The sequence below is a fragment of the Lepidochelys olivacea genome, assembly GCF_965140295.1.
Source record: "Lepidochelys olivacea isolate rLepOli2 genome assembly, chromosome: 1".
Lineage (NCBI taxonomy): Eukaryota > Metazoa > Chordata > Testudines > Cheloniidae > Lepidochelys > Lepidochelys olivacea.
In genome coordinates this window covers 181,895,665-181,913,438 of record NC_140411.1, presented here as the reverse complement: position 1 = coordinate 181,913,438, position 17,774 = coordinate 181,895,665, and the positions used below count along the sequence as shown (strand labels likewise).

The window sequence follows — 17,774 nt, the reverse complement described above, 5'->3', positions numbered from 1 at the left end:
CGAATTAAACTGAGGAGGACTGGGGGCAACGAAAAGTCTGCTTCTGCTGACCAGGTCAAAAGCCTTTGTATGATCTATGAAGGCCATGTAGAGAATTTACAAGCCTTATGCTGCAAGTAACAGTGCAAAGAATCGCTCTTGAAGTCTGATAATTGAAGGTGTAGAGGATTTTCATGTAACTTGACATAGTTATGCCAAAGAACTCGTCCTTCTATGAATATTGAATAACTTGGAACAGAGGAAGCAGAAAACATGAAGATAGATTATAGGAGCCTGCAGTATGGTCAACCGCAAGCCTTAAAAAACCCATGAGACAGGCTCAACAAAATCATGAGAGTTTTTAAGAAGATTTAGATTCTTTTTATTTGCCTTCTCATTTTGAGCATTTGGAGCTCATATTTTCAAGCTTTTCTTTACAACCAAGAGGGTTAGATGTATTTAAAAAAAAAAAAAAGCTGACATTCTCATGTAATCACCTTACTGCAGAAGCTGAGGCTTTAAAGAAAAGACTATTTTTTGACTAGTGATAAAATTACAAGAGTTGAAAATGCTGAGCCTGAATCTCCTCTGATTCACACTAATGTAACATCATTTATTTCAGTGGCTTTTCTCATAACTTATGCTTACCTCAGTAAGAGAAATATCAGGCCCAGAGGCGGAAGTGTTGTTGTGGAAAGTCTGGTGAGAGTGGGTAATAGAATCAGTTTTGGATGTGAGGATCATGGGGTACTCTGTAGAAGATGTAGATTGAAATATAGCCAAAATCAGGTCTAGGGAAGGAGTTGGGACAGGAACATGCAAAGGCATTCCTGTAAAGTTTGAACCCAGTTTTATCAAATATGAAGCTTCTCCCACTCAAATCTCACTCAGATTCTCCGCAAGTGTGTCAGATTTCTGCCTGAAAGGAGTGTACCCACCAAACTCATAAGCAACTGAAAACAAGAGTTGGTATTTTGAAAGTTCCATCTCAGCCTTAACTTAATGCATTGTTCTTACTGTGATAACAGCATGATGGTAATTGCTGATTTAAAGTAATGGTTATTTGCTGAAAAGCAAGGTAGCTGGTATTTGCATCTACCACAGTCCATTTAACTTATGACTATGTGTTTGCATTCCAATGGCACAAAGTGGATGCTGAAATGTAACTTTGATTTTCTGTGCAGATTGCTTTGGGTAAGAGACCAATTTCTTGAACTGTTCCTCTCAAGAAGAGAGAAAATAGAGGGATAAAATTCCAATGTAGTGTTAGTCAGGCAGCTATCTCATCACACCAGAATAACAATTGCAATTGGTTTGGGATTCATTTTACCATATAGAAGACTATTCAATCATAATTTCCTAGTTTCTACAAAACTAGTCTCCAAATCCTTCAGTAAAAAGAAGTCTGTAGCTCAGGCAAAAGCGACTCAAAAGGAGAAAATGGGTAATAAATCAAAAGGGTTATTTTTTTTCCTGGGAGACACATGAAACATGTTAACAAGAAGTTAATCCATGAATTCTCTGTAACCAGTCATCATATGGGCTAAATCCAACACGATGGCATGTATGTACATGCTATAAGGGCCGTCAAAATGGATTGCTATAATAATTTTCTTTGGGGGATCTTTCAGCTGTTCTGCAAGTGAAATCACAATTTCTTCTGAGTTATGAAAATGATACCCATATCAAGAGATTTACTTTGCTATAGTTTATTTATTTATTTATATTTTATCTAACAGCTCCTACAATATTCCTTCTGCAATTTATCAAAAGTTGTTTGAATCACCAAAAAAAAAAAAAAGAATTTCAGTAACCTCAGTGAGCTGGAATTACAGCAAATAACCAAAATGTCGAGTGACCCATTACAACTTTTGAATCTGGGTTCTACTCCATCTCAGTGCCAAACCAGAAATCTTGTGATATTAGCTGATACCTGTAAATCAGTAGTCATAGAATCATAGAATATCAGGGTTGGAAGGGACCTCAAGAGGTCATCTAGTCCAACCCCCTGCTCAAAGCAGGACCAATCCCCAATTTTTGCCAAGAAGAATCATAAGAAATACAGTTGCATCACTCAGTAGATTTGGTGCATAGAAGATCTTTTTTCCATCTCTCTGAACCATTAGGCCCTGGCCACTACAGAATGTCAGAATAGTTTGGTCTGATGCAGCATGGGAAATCTTGCGGCCTGGAAATTACTTTCAGGCAGGCTTTTCAAGATAGAAACAGGAATAGTCTGAGTGTTCCTTGTGTTGGGAGCAGGGTTTGCCCCTTTGCAGGATGTTCAGGCCCTGAACACAGGGACTCTTTAAAGCCCTGTGCCATTCAAGTAGAGATGCTGTTTCTTAGCTCTTCCTGTTGACCCTATGGCTGCATGAGTGATGTGAAACTGTACTTGCATGAGTTGTCCTACATGTCTCCTGTGGGATGTAATGAGGGTCCATAGGTGCAGAGGGAGCAGGGGCGCATGCACGTGTATATACACACACACCCCTGCTCCCTCTGCACCTTCGGAATTAATAACATTCCGAATTCCCTCAGGCTTGAGGCAGTGGGACAAAGCCACAGGAAATGGACAGCTCCCTGGCTTATCCTAGCTCAGCCCACTTGCTTTCAGCCCTGTCCCCAAGATGCACCATGGAGTTGGTGAGAGTATGCTAAAGATCTGGCACTTCATCTTTGTTGTCTCTCACTTCATATCAGCTGATTTGCCTTACCTCCTGCTTTCAGAAACAGAAGGTAGCATATGGCTCTTTGTTCTTAGGGAGGGCTAAAGGAATATAGATTCCCAGACCCAATTCTTCTTAAATCACAATTGATTAAAATTAGTAAAGTGCTGGTCCTACTTCCCCAGGCATAAAATTAATCAAATAAAGAATAAGATGTCTTTATTTTGTTTTTCATTTCAATCTAGAGCCTGAAAATTGTACTTTTTATATAAAGTCATTTACATTTGGATTTTGGTCTGTATTGCATTGGTTTGGCAATTACTACTAAAAATTTGGAATATATTATGTCTCTTTCTTAATATTTATCACCAAGCGAATCTCTTGTAGAAAGAACAAAATTTGTCTTTAGCTTAAAAAATATGATAAACCTGTCTACACATCCTAGACGTAGACAAATATCATCAATATTTAGAAATAGTCCTCTCACTAACAAGTTTAAAAAAAACCCAAAAGCACAGCTGGCAATGAAGCCTATTTCCACACTGGAGTAATTGATAATTTGTGAAATCTTTTTTGTGATGCTTGCAAGACAGGCAATTCCTTGGCGTATTGCAGTGGTATGCAGTACAGATGTAAGGGAAATCTTAAGTGTCACTCAGTAAGGAATCTGTTGGTATGATTGACACACAAAGCAAGATCTTTTGCCATTCTGATGTGTGCTTTCTTGTGGAGGGATATCTCAGAGCCAAATCTTTGGAGTAATCCCTCCCTATTGTCATCTGTTAAGGAGATTTTTATTCTAATGAAAGCAATCTGTCTTGTGTGCAAATACTAGCCTTTGCTGTTTGATATGCACAGAAATTCAATCAGATGCTTAATTACATCTTAACATGGGTTCCAAACAGCTGGCTAATTCCCTTGTTTCTGATTAAATAGATTACAAAAATAAAATTTAACATTGCATTTACATACAGCTCTAAAAGGAAACATTTGCACATAAGATTTAGTCATTTAGGAAATTCATGTCTGTTCAGCACTAGGGATCAAAGCTTTTAGTGTGATGAATCACAGAGTGACAAGAGATTAAAAAAAGAAAATAGCAAATGGAATGTGTCAAATGTTCTGCTTGCTGATTATGGCAGGCTTTAGCTACAAATTGTAGGACCATAGACTTCTGCTGGTTTTAGAAATATTGTTTCATACTTGTTGTAATGCTATAGGAATTGAGTTTAGTTACTAAATCTTCACATGTTCAATGAACTCTGAGATGATGTCTTTTTAAACAGATTCCAGTTGGAATAGACACTATTTTTAAAAAGTTGATTTGTTAATATACACAGAAGAAGGATTTAACATTTTTCACCCTTTCCCTAAATTTCAACTGGATTAACAATTCCATTTTGTATTGAAGAGTATTAAAAGTAGGGATAAATGGTCATTTCAATGCTTCAAGGTTCTATACTAGTCCCAGCGTTGTTGAATATATGTATTAGCAATCTAAACAGGGGAATGAACAGTGGGGATGACAACTAATTTTGTGTCATCTATAAAATGTTAAGTCCAGAAAAGATTGTGAGGAACTTCAGAGCTACTTGACTAGGCTGTGTGAATGGGCAGCACGAGGCAGATAAGTCAGTGTTGATAAATGCAAAGTAATGCACGCTGAAATTTAAGCTACTCGCACACTTCACAGAATTCTAAATGAACTGTATCAATTCAGGAAAAGGGCTTGGACTTGACTATAGGCAGCTCAGTGAAGACCTCTGCTCAGTGTGCAGCTGTGGTCAAACCCATAAACAAGATATTAGGATGCATAAGGAATGTAGTGGAGAATAATACTGAAAATATTATAACTCCATTATGTCAATAAAAGATTAACCCTAACATGGAACACTGTCTGCTGTACTGCTCATCTCAGCAAGGATTGCAGAAATAGAGTATTCAGAGAAGAGCAACGAGACTGCTTAGGGACATTGACAGACTCTCAGACAAAGGAAGTTTTTGAAAAGATTGAGTTTGATCATCGAAAGGAGACAAATCAGAGGTGTCATGATAGAAGTCTTTGAAGTAATGAATTATATAGAAAAAGTAGATTGTAAGCTTCTGTTCTCCCTGTCTCATAACTAGAAATGGTCAAAGCTTGGAATTTACATTCCATGGGGATCTGACATCAAAATTTCCTTTCATCCTGAATCTGAATAAAAAGTCAATTTCAAAAATTGCCATTAGAAGAACTTCTGAAAAAAATGTTTAGAAAAGATCAAAATGGTCTTAAGTGCATCGTTTTGAATTCTATTTTAATTACAAGTATATGAAAGTCAAAACAATAAAGCTGAAGCAAAGTGCTTTGACTTTGTTGAAATAAAGTGCTTTGATATTTTTGTCAAAAAATAACAAAATGATTGGTTCCTATGATCCATTGCAGTATAGCCAGATAAGCATTTTATCACAGAAAACTCTTCTATCTGGAAAAATTCCAATGAGCTCTATTCAGAACACATGAAGGCAAGAGATATTCAACTGAATTGAAAGAAAGGAAATTCAGAACTGATGGAAAGGAAATGCTTTTCCAACAGCATGTATTTAGAACTCATTGCCAGAGGATTTTGTTGAGGACAAGAATTTAGCAAGATTTAGAAAGGGATTGGACATCGTATAGATAACAAGAATGTCAAGGTATAGTAGTTCATGCTTTTAAAAAGTTTTGGAAGGTATATAAACTCTTACCCTTTCAGGTTAAAATTCTCTCTCGCTATTTAGGGATTAGGATCAGACTTTCATGGGGGACTGTTTACTCTACATCTGCCTACTCTGGAATTTCTGTGAAGCTCCTTGCACTGGAATCTTTCAGAGTTGAACTACATGGCCCATGAGTCTGAACCAGTATGACCTTTCCTAACCTGAGAATACAGTATTTAGGCAGGTAAAACATCCAGTGAGGTCCCATTTTTGTTGAAGCAATGAGAGTTTTGCTGTTTTAGGAATGCACAATTGGGCACATTAAATTTGTCTTTATCAGGTATGGCGGGAGGGAGGGTGCCTTTTCCTAGGGTGAATTCAGAAATCTTCAGGATGGTTATTATGATGCTACCCATCTCTCAAACCAAACCCAGGCTGAAATACATTTGAAGAACAGGAAGGATTTGTTTAAATGGTAGGTTTCAGAGTAACAGCTGTGTTAGTCTGTATTTGCAAAAAGAAAAGGAGTACTTGTGGCACCTTAGAGGCTGTTTAAATGGTAGGCATACATATTTTGTAGTTCCACACACCAGTGACTGCTCACCCCATCACACCTAGAGGGCAGTATGTCTGTAGAAGCAGCTGGTCACTACCTCTGCTGAGAAGGGTAACTTAAGGAGGAGATCTGTTTTGCCTTTGATGAGGGCAAGTGGGCAAAAGGGGGCAGCTTGATAGCTTTTTACTCTCCTATTGAGAGTCAAAGGGAGTAAAGAGGAAAGAAGTAGAGGGTGGAAAGTTTAATCTCAGCTTCTTGTGCTGCATCTGTTCACTTGCCTGCTCATAGCACAGCCACTGCTTTGGTTTGGTCTTTCAAGGTTTTGTTGACAATGTCCATGAACTCATAAATATGTTAATCCAAAACATTTTTTTACAAAAAATACTAATGTTGTCAGATGAATTATATCTTTGCATAAAATGGAAATTATTCCTTATATTTGATGTCAGAGTTTCTTCATGAAAGTCAGTTTCTTTGTAAACTGATGGGATATTTGAGAAATAAAATAAAAAGAGAGATCTTTTTAGCCTGGGAAAGATGTGCCGTATATTTTTGCACCAACGAGAGACTACAGCTAAATTTTGTTTCTAAAATGGTTGTGTGATTAAAATGTTCTATAAAATAGTTCTCCAACAATTCTGAGTTATGCTCATAATGAACAAAGGGCTTCCAAATATGCTCAACTCTGCACATGTTGCTCTGTAGCTAATACATTAGTCTCCTGTGTTGGTACCCTGGAAAATTCAGTCATTGTTGGCTTGTCTTACAGACATCAATCGTGTTCTACTGCACTGGATATACCTCCTAACTAGGGATGATGTGTAATTGCATATGCAAACTGGCATAGTTACTGCTATTGTGATTAGTGTAGAGCAGCAGCTAATAGGTGTATGTCATTGAAAAATGTTTTGAGAAAAATGTATTTATTGAGTCCTGAATAATCACAGCCTTCACTGAGAGCCTCGTGAAGCTACTGTTTCTGTACAAGTTACTTCCCTTGAAATTACAACTCGAAGAATAGTCCCAAGCATTAGATAATGATCATTGTAATTATTTAACGGAGGCCCTGTAAAAATAAATTACAGCATAACTAGTGCAACTGTATAGTTCTGGTTGAGAAAACATTTCTATTATGAGCCCCTGTTTCTGCAGAATAAGTGAAATTAAAGATGGAAAAAACATGGTCATCTAGCTTGTCCCATGGGAGTCAGTGCAGCATCGTGCCCCACATAGCATTTTCTAGTTATTTTTTCAAGTGCTAATAAAAATTTCAGATAAAATAATAATAATAATGATTAATAATTACCCCAGGCAAAAATGTCTCATGCTCAAATTTGATTACAGAGTGAGGGGGGATAGACTTTTTTTGTTGCTAGTATTGGCTAGCTGGAACAAGGAACCTGTTCCATTAAAATAGTCTGGTGTTAAGAAACTTATTTCTAACCTGACAAACTTTACATCCTAGTAAAGCTAATGGTGATAACTAATGCCTCTGGTGCTTAGTATGGAGGGTTCAAAAGAATGTCCTCTCTAATCCTGCTGTGTAATTAATAGATTGAAAATCGTCAGCTATTTCTATGAACAGCACTAGGTTGGGAGTAAATAGTTTGTAGAATTTTTATAAAAAATTTGCTCCAAAACTACATTTGTTTAGTATGGTACATAAGCACCCTAAACTATTAGACTTTTTTTTCCCCAAACATCTAGGGATTTGGCAGGGGGTGGTCCAGTTCCTCTACAATGAATGCTTCAGCTTCAGTACTGCTAAACTGAGAAAGTTACTGTGTGCTTCAGAATCAGTTAATGGTATATTAATAAATTGCTTGCCATGTAGTTCAGTTACAGTACACTAGGTAGTCATTGGACTTGGCTTGATTTTTAAGGTTTAATGAGATCTACAAAACAAGTCAAGTATGAGTATAATGAACAGGGAAAAGTATGGATAGCGGCAAGTGTCAAAATCTTGCTCCATCTGAACTACATGAGAGGTTTGCCATTGACTTAATTGGAACTTGGATTTGGCCAAAGAGAAAAGCTGGAGCAGGTCCTTCAGAATCAAAAGAGGAAGTTTTGAACTCTGTTTGGAAATGAAATGGGAAGGGTGAGGGAATAGTCAATTTGACTGGGGAAGTGAAGGATATGGCTGAAATTCTTTGGATAACATTTCAGTTTCAAGAGTTTTGAATTAGAAAATGACTAGTTTGTGAAATGGTCCCACACAATGTGCACTCTAAAGATCTGATAACCTACAACTAAGAAAAATTAAATTGATTGCATTTTCAGTTTTCTTACTCTGAATATAGAAAAATATACCACAAACACTGCATGACAGTGATAAATGCCATCACTTTAGAGGCATCCATTATAGTTTGTGGTGTTATACAAGACAAAATTCAAAAATAGTAAAGATAATGAATCTTTAAAATTGCACACTAAACTCTATCTCTCGCTGTCTATCTTTAATTCTGAAATTTCCTAAGCAATTTGGACTTGCTGCAACTCCCATTGTAATCAATAGAACAGTTTTCTTGTATATTTGTGTAATCTATATGGACAATTGTAATTTCTGTAACTGCACTAGAAGTATCATGATTGATTGGCTAAAAATGTACTTTAAAAAAAAACACATGATAGATGGTCAATCAAATAATCATATACTTTCTTAAAACTAGTATAAAATACAAAAATGCCTGATCCAAAGCCCACTGAAGTCAGAGAGTCCTTCTGCCAATCTCAATGGGCTTTGCATCAGGCCCCAAATACATTTCACCTTCAGAGATTTTTTTTAAATCCCCTGATAAAGGATTCAAACTAAAGGATTATGTTGAAGTAGTTTGTATATCATCATGTCTGAGTGTTGACAAGCAGTCAAGGAAGCAGAAACACTGGAAACATAAATTAGACTACTTGAATCAAGCAGGTTACAAAGTACATCCAAACATATTGTATTATGTAGCTGTATAATTTCAACCATATGCTACAGTACACGAGGCAAAGTGGTATTTTCTATTGTTAATTGTTTTAAACATTTTTAAAAGGTTATTCTGATAAGAGATTGCAGTATTGCCATAGGGCTATAGAACTACTGGGGAATAGCACAAAAACATTTAAAGAGTTTATACCTTTAACAGTTTGTATTTTATTGTAATTATCATATCTATATCTATATCTATAATATAGATATATAAAGTAAAAGCTTTAAAACTCTATTTATAACATAAATCGCACCAAAATGACTGCCCTACACCTTTAAGTGTGGGGGGAGGGGTGTAATTTGGCTGACTGGCCGAATGAAGGGAACAGTGCTTTATGGCTGGGGCAGGGGGAGAGATGAAAACTGCAGCACAAGGGGTCAGCATGGTCACTGACTCATCCCCTAAGAATGCAGGGTTTAAAAGAGGCAGCCCTGCACTTGAAGCCTCGTAGGACCCACTCTCCCTCCCCTTTATGTGTTCAAATACCAGGTTTGGTCGAGACCTGCTGTGGGCATTGTGCTAGCTGTCCCCTTTTTAGCGGGGCCAGGAAGGAATTTTTTCCCTTACAACCAGATTGGCTTGGGTGCCTTCCCCACAATAGGTTCAGGAAGGGCTTTGTTCATGCATGGTGTGAAGGGCAATAGTCGTATGTCGGAACTCATTATTTAAGTGTAAGGCGGATGTTCAGTGCAGGTACTCCATAGGAAAGGAATACAGTGACCAGATAAATGGCTTGGAAAAGGACTTAAAAAGAGGAGTTTGTTAAAGAATCGAATGGTGGGGGGGTAGGGCTTGTGGATTCCTGTGATACGTATGGCAGGGCCCCAACCCCCCATTCTTATAGCTCACCTTAGCCCTCCTACGAGGGGGGTGGATGGTATGGTCCCAGCTATGGATTTGCTGGATGGACCTGGATGGAAAAAGAGGGGGAGCTGGTAAAAGCCCCCCAGGTAATTATGGAATAAATGTGGACTTACCTGCACTGTATATTTTTATCCGCCAGGTAGTCCCAGACATCTATGTAATAAAGTTGTGGCCTGATTAAACCCATGTCAAATGTCTCCTGTCCTTCTTTCGGTATAGCCAGAAAATGTTATCAAGTGCTCTATACACTTCAGGAAGGAACTTAAGTCTGGTAATGTGTTAAGCTGAAGTCCTGACCCTCATGAAGTTTTGCCATTGACTTCATAGCAGCCAGGATTTCACCCTCAAGTTAGCCTTATTTCATGTTTGGCCTCTTTATTGTTTGTCCTATTTTTATTACCTAGCATTCCCTTCCACCTTTACTTACTTACACAGTCCTTCAGGTTCACCAAACCAGTGGTTCAGTATATGTGGGCTCAAGAATATTTTCTCTAGCAGCATCATTTTAATAATGGAAAATGTTAAGAATTATGCATTATGTACCCAACCCATCCTAATCTAACTTCTTGGACTGACCCGTCTGTCAGATAGGTCATGTAGCATCTCTCAGGCAATGCATATACTGACCTCTTTATGTGTTATGGGAGTTCTGGTGACATTTTAAGCCAAGACTATAATAAATAAATACCAATAAGTTGTTTTGCCAAGGGCTCAGTCAGCAGTCTTCAGAAGTACAGAAAATTAAATTAGAAACTACGAATAATATGTTCTTAAAATCGTATCCAGTAAAATACATGTACTATCCTATTTTTCTGAAGGAAGCCAGTAGTTTTAGAAGTTAGAATACAAGTCCTTAACATGATTATAAGCAGTATAGTGCAGTTTTGTCAAAGATGTAAATGATAAAATATTATCTAGGCTTCTTTGTATCACAGTAATACTTTTACTTAGAAATATTTTAAGCTTTAATATAAAAACGTGGGAATCTCATTCCATTGAGAGTCAAACAGTTACTCATAAAATTACTCTAATACTGCAAGGTAATCTAAAAAACTGGAAAGCAACAAAAGTGATTAGAAATTAAAGCATTCTATTATTATGATGTATTTCCTCAAGCAGGAATCAAATGTATGCAGAGGGAAAGGCATCATCTAAGGCAGTGATTCTCAACCAGGGTACATGTACTCCTGGGGGTATGTAGAGGTCTTTCAGGAGTACATCAACTCATCAAGATATTTGCCTAGTTTTAAAACAAGCTACATAAAAAGCACTAGTGAAGTCAGTACAAACTAAAATTTCATATAGACAACTTGCTTATATTGCTCTATATACTACACACTGAAATGTAAATACAATATTTATGTTCCAATTAACTTTTTATAATTAGATAATAAAAATGAGAAAGTAAGGAATTTTTCAGTAATAGTGTTGTGACAATTTTGTATTTTTTGTCCGGTTTTGTAAGCAAGTAGTTTTTAAGTGAAGTGAAACTTGGGGGTATACAAGACAAATCAGACTCCTGAAAAGGATACAGTAGTCTGGAAAGGTTGAGTGTCACTGATCCAAGGGTCTCAGGTGAAGGTGGACGCTAGGGACAGTCATATATCCAGTTTGGACATAATTTCCACTATGGCTTTTGGCAAGTAATTTCACATTTCTACCTCATGTCTCCCCATCTATAAATGAAGATTATAAAAATACCTACTTACCTTATAGAGTGTTGAGAATTAATTATTGTTTGTGGAGTGCTTTGCAAATGGTGGGTGTGGTATGTGTTAAATGGTAGTATAATAATAAATAATCTTACTGCTAAGAGATTTGATTTGCAAGAAGGATATGGTGAGAGTCTATGCTTTGTGCCTTTTGTCCTTAGTCAAATCTCAAAAGATTATGACATGCTCTGCCACTGAAGGAGAAGAATAAGGTCCTATGGGTAGGAGATAAGAGAGCATATGTTTCTTTACCCTATATGGCTAATACAGATATGAGGTATCTGCCCCCACTCCATTCTTGCTGCAGATGTAGCCACTTGCGCACCTCATTATAGAAAATCTCTTAGTCTTGTCATTTTCAGCTCTCCTGTCACTTGTGGATAACTATCCGCCTCTATTTCTGAAGCACTAAACTACCCCATTACTCCTTTTGTTAAGCTTTGTCTCCTTGGCTTTTATGAGGATGCCCATTTCTTCCTATCTTTAAAAAAAAATGGGTCCACATTTATTTAAACAAAACAGTTCTATTGAGACACTGGAAATATCTATAGCCCTCCAAAACTGAGGAATGGAAATCATATTTAACATTTACCCTGATAATGGGGTAGGGGGGAATGCAGAAGCAGCCTAGACATGTTCTCCCAGGGCATGATCCAAAGCCTATTAAAGTCAATGGAAAGAATCCCATTTACTTCAAGAGATTTTTGATCAATTTACCAGTACTTGAAAAATCTGCAAAATATTATCATATTATAATAGCACTTCTGAGCTCACATCTCAGTGTAGAGTTACATCGCATACATTTGAGGGTTCTTATCCCCATCCCGCTATGCCGCATTCTATTCTTTCAATTCTCTTCCTTTCTGCCTCAGTCTTCATTTCCCTCTTGTTCTCTTCATTCTTATTTTTAGTTTCACACACTTTAACAAAGTGTTCATTAATTAGTATGAATCTGCAGTCCAAGATTTCTTTCTTTCTTTCTTATAATGACATGCACTTTCAAAGAAATTGTAACTATTAGTTTCCCCATAGTTATGTACACATGTTCTGAGAGAATTTTCTGTGTATGGATTTTTTTATCCCACAATCCATTTCCTTTGTATATTCCATTTGTATATTTTACAGTGTGTTTGACAAAATAATAATAAAACAAAAATATACAGAAGAAATCTGAGGTAAAATTTTCAGAAGTGTCCAAGAGACTGGGGAGTTTAAGTCCCTCTGATGTTCAGTGAGACTTAAGCTTTTAAAGGTCTCAAGACCACATTCTTCAAGGTATTTAGGGGCCTAAATACCTTGGAGGATCTGACCTTTAGACCTTTAGGTGCCTAAGGACTTGTCCACACAGTGGGGTAATGGGCACTATGGAGGTGTGAGTTCTGATGCGCACTAATGACCTGCACATTAATTGGTCCATGTAGACCTTTCTGTTGTGTGCTAAAAGATCCCTAGTGTGCTTTAACATAGTATTGTTACTATGTTAATGTTGTAACTATGTTAACATAGATTGTAACTGCATTAAATGCATGAGGAAACTTTTAATGTGCACCAGCAGAGTAGACACAAACTAATTAATGCACAGCACATTAGAAATCACGCACCCATAGTGCCCATTTTCCCATTGTGTAGATAAGCTCTAATCAAACTTAACATTGCAAACCCTAATTCACTTAGGGTCCTGAGTGGAGCAACACTTCAATACCTTTAAAAATCTGGGTCTACGTCTCTTTTGAAAATGGGTCTTAAGCTCCTAAGTAGGCACTTAGGTACTTCTGAAGATATTGGTGCAGTAGTCAGAACCAATCAAATTATAATAAAGATCATTCCTTATAGCGGAAGCAGCTTTTAAGTAGTTAACATTAATTAAAATAGTCTAATAGTTAACACAGATAACTATTATCATAGATTAAAGAGAAATAGAACTTCAAATGCATTATGGGGTTGGCTCTTGTGAGGAAAACTCAAGATCTTATGCAGTTTATCTCCCAAGACTATATATTTATTGTGTCTCAGTACTGCCATCTATGTTCTTGCATGTATTTTTGTCATTGGCAAGTATTTGCTTGTACTGAGCAAATAAAGTCTTTATGAGGACACTGTCAATAGGTGCTGAAATATTCCATTTTACTGATAGAATGTTGAATTGGATCAAGGAGAATAACAGGAAAGCTCAAAGGTTTGCAGGTGGGTTGATTCTATTGTCTGTTTTTGAAGTCACAAATAGGGTACAATCTCTTATTTCCTTCCATGTAGTTGTGTGAATCTATGCTCCATATACCTCATGAATCCAGACTCTTAATCGGTGCTAATTGTCCCATTGAACTTAATATAGCTACGGAGGATTAGGGTCAGTACTGAGGCCTTTGTACTACAGGTCAGGCCCACATATGGTAAGAGATCCAGAAACCTGCTTATGTTTGTTAGAGGAGTTTTGTTATGTGAATTAATTAGATACGTGTAGACATACATGAATAGCTGGATTTTATCTCTTTCACTTTTAGAATGTTGTTGTATGAGCAGCTTTGAATTCATGAAGATACTGCATAATTAAGTGGTTTATCTATCTCATTCATGAAAAAACCAGCAACAATAGCAAAAGAGACATCAAATAATAAAAAAAAATTGAATTACATGAGTGCCTCACCACCATCACCAAATTGTTCTGGGCATGAATACTACAGAAATTCAATGAGCTAAAACATAACAAAATGCAATCTTCTTAAAATGTAAACTCAGAAGAACAAATCAGGAAGTCCAGTTAAATAAAACATCTAAGAATAGGCTGAGGGGGAACAATAACCAGGAAGAGAGATGGGGGAAAAATGCGGAGGGAGATAGCTTTTACTTCTTCACAGCCAGAAGGAGAGAGAGGAGTTATACGACGAATGAAGTAACAGTAGGCTGCAGAATCATTGTAATGTTGTATGGCCACTTAAAGACCCAGAGTCAACAAAGCACTTAAGTACACTTGAAGCCAATGGATTTAATCATGTACTTAAGAGCCCAAGCTGTAATATTGTATTCTAGCATTTCTTCAACTTAGCTGGTATGCTGCTTTACAGACTGGAAAAAAAAAAAGCATAGTTGTTAGATGACTTGACTTGTCCACGGTCACACTAGGGGCTTGATTCTTCACAGCTTTGCACTTTTTGTCATTTACACCTTTGTAAAATGACTGTAAAGTGCTACCTAATCAGAATGTCAGTGGTTTCCACTACTTTGTACAGGTGTAAATGGCTACACAAATTACTAGTGATGAAGAATCTAGTCCAAAGTTATTGGCAGAGTTGAGAATAGAACTAGTTCTTCTAACTCCCACTTCTGTACCACACTGAAAAAGCAAGTAGGTCTTCCAAGGAGAGCAGTGGAGGCAAAAAATCTAGTTGACTTCAAAACTGAACTAGATAAGTTATGGAGGGGAGGATAGGACTGCCTACAATGGTGTGTAGCCACTCTGTGACTGCCAGCAGAAAATATCCCCAATGGCTAGTGATGGGACACTAAATAGCAAGAGTTCTGAGTTGCTAAAGAAAATTCTTACCCAGGTGTCTGGCTGGTGGGTCTCGCCCATGTACTCAGGGTCTAACTGATCATCTATTTGGGGTCAGGAAGGAATTTTCTCCTGTGTCAGATTGGCAGAGACCCTAGGAGGTTCTGTAGAGTAGGGCACGTGTCACTTACATGTTTAAACTAGTGTAAATGGTGGATTCTCTGTAACTTTAAGTCTTTAAATCATGATTTGAGGACTTCAATAACTTCAGCCAGAGCTTAGGGGTCTATTACAGGAGTGGACGGGTGAGGTTATGTGGCCTACAATATGCAGGAGGTCAGACTAGATGATCATGGTGGTCTCTTGTGACCTTAAGGTCTACGAGTAGTGTGATAGGGTCGGGCCGGATGGCTATAGGAGAGTAATAGAAGGCAGATATATTAGCCCCAGGTTAAAGTAGGTCGCTTTTCCTTGGGTAAGGTAACAGGGAAGTTTCCAGAACAATCAGGAACCTTCTGGAGACCATTAAGACAGACAAGCTGATTAGAACACCTGCAGCCAATCAAGAAGCTGCTAGAATCAATTAAGGCAGGCTAATCAGGGCACCTGGGTTTAAAAAGGAGCTCACTTCAGTTTTTGTGGTGTGCGTGTAAGGAGCTGGGAGCAAGAGGCACTAGGAGCTGAGAGTGAGAAAGCATTCTGTTGGAAATCTGAGGAATACAAGCATTATCAGACACCAGGAAGAAGGTCCTATGGTGAGGATAAAGAAGATGTTGGGAGGAGGCCATGGGGAAGTAGCCCAGGGAGTTGTAGCTGTCGCACAGCTGTTCCAGGAGGCACTCTAGACAGCTGCATTCCACAGGGCCCTGGGCTGGAACCCGGAGTAGAGGGTGGGTCCGGGTTCCCCCCAAATCTCCCAACTCCTGGTCAGACACAAGAGTAGTTGACCTGGACTGTGGGTTCACGAAAATGGCCAAAGTGAGGGCTGTCGTGAAGCTCCAAGGTGAGGAAATCCGCCAATAAGCGCAAGACCCACCAAGGTAGAGAAGGAACTTTGTCACAGTAGGTAAGCTTAGAATCCCTGGGCTTGATTCTCCATTGCCTTGAACCTTGTGTAATTAAAGCACATACAAAACACTAACCACTCTGCACTAATTTGGCACACAGATAAATAATGAAGCATGGTTCAAGGCAGTGCAGAAATAGGCCTCCGTGTCTGTTGTATGTATGGTCATTAGAGTGCTGCAAGGATGAATGAAAATTTACAGTAGTATATTTCCCTTAGAGTGAGGAAAACATTTCTGATATGAAGCCTTTCCCTCAGATAGTTTGGAAAGTGTATCTTGCCCCTCTAGTTTTACCGTCCTGCAGGGGCATTCACTGTCAGATTGTTTACACAATCATCCGACAGAAATTGCTTTTTTTCTTTTTTGTTTCCTTTTGCCTTGAAGTCCACTTCTTGAATATTCTGAAGTCTGACCTGAATATTTATTGTATAGTAACTATTAAAAACAAGGCTATACTGCTTCCTAGTGGCTAGTGATGGAATCAAAATTCCATTCGTATTCTGTGAAACTTATACTTTTTTAAATGTGATCATTCATTTTTAGTATTTTGTTCTTCAAGCTGGGGCTGTAAAGCTATTTTATGATAATGGTTCCTTGCTTGGTGAATAATCTGCTTCCCAATATGAAATGGCAGATTCTGAGAGAATTATTGTAACTGTGCTGTACATATCAGGCGTCAGAATGACTAGTGACTGGGATATGTTGGTGTTGGTCCTGCTTTGAGCAGGGGGTTGGACTAGATGACCTCCTGAGGTTTCTTCCAACCCTGATATTCTATGATTCTATGATATGTAGAGCTGCAGGGCCCTGCAACTGATTTTTAAAGTGAACTTTAATATTTGAGAAAGGGGTTATGTTAGCCCTGGAGGCTGAAATCCTCTATCCATGCTACAGCCCAGGCAATAGCAAGGCTGATACTTTACTGTATACTTTGAGTATAGTTTGGAGGAGGCCACCTCTAAGGAATAGTGAATAGTTGAGCCTCTTTATTAGTTCTCAAGATTTGTCTATTCTTAGAGTTAGCTCTGATTACAGCCATTAGTGTGTACCTGCACCAGTACAAACCTCTAGTATAGAAAAGGAAAGCTGCAGAGGCAGGGCTTACCTCTGCTTGAAACCAGGGTTAAGCTCCTCCAACATGGAATTTATGGCTCTATCTGTCTACACTAGGCTGAAGACTATGGCCGAAATGAAATCGGGACTTGGGGTTTAGTCAAAGCCTTAGTCATGCTGACATTGCCAGCAAACATGCTAGTACTAGTTGTTGTGATGTGAGATAGACATTTGCTCACATAGGTTCTGAAAGATATTAAGATGGTAAAGAATTTTTGCCACATGAGCTGGATTAGAAGAGGTGGCTTTAATGTCCTTTTATAAAAATACATTTAAAAGTACTGTGCTATTTTGCTCTAATGGCCGTTAAATGTCTACTGCAGATTACAAGAGTGATACTGTAGTGTCTGAAACTATTAGGACCTGATTCTCCTCTTATTAACATTTGCTTTATGCCTGTGTAACTCCTTTGACTGTAGTGGATTCTCCTGATTTACACCAACATAGTTGAGAGACTCAAGCCTTTACTGTCAAATGCTTTTTTTTATAAGAGGTGTCAGCTGACAGGCCACGGTTATAATCCAAACGCTGATTACCTTTCTGGAGGCTACAATCTCTCCTGGAGAGGCGGATGTAAAATATTCTCTGCCTTTAAGTTGATGGTAACACAGCTCTCCAGAATATTGGTTCATTCCTTTAGATGAGGAGGGAGAGTAAATAGAGGTAGCCC

At 38.0% G+C, this 17,774-nt stretch overlaps 1 protein-coding gene across 2 annotated transcripts in view; it reads left to right on the top strand.

Annotated features, from left to right (window-relative positions):
• ROBO1 (roundabout guidance receptor 1) overlaps positions 1 to 17,774 on the top strand; it is an 872,802-nt gene that overhangs the window by 64,170 nt on the left and 790,858 nt on the right. The window lies entirely within an intron of this gene.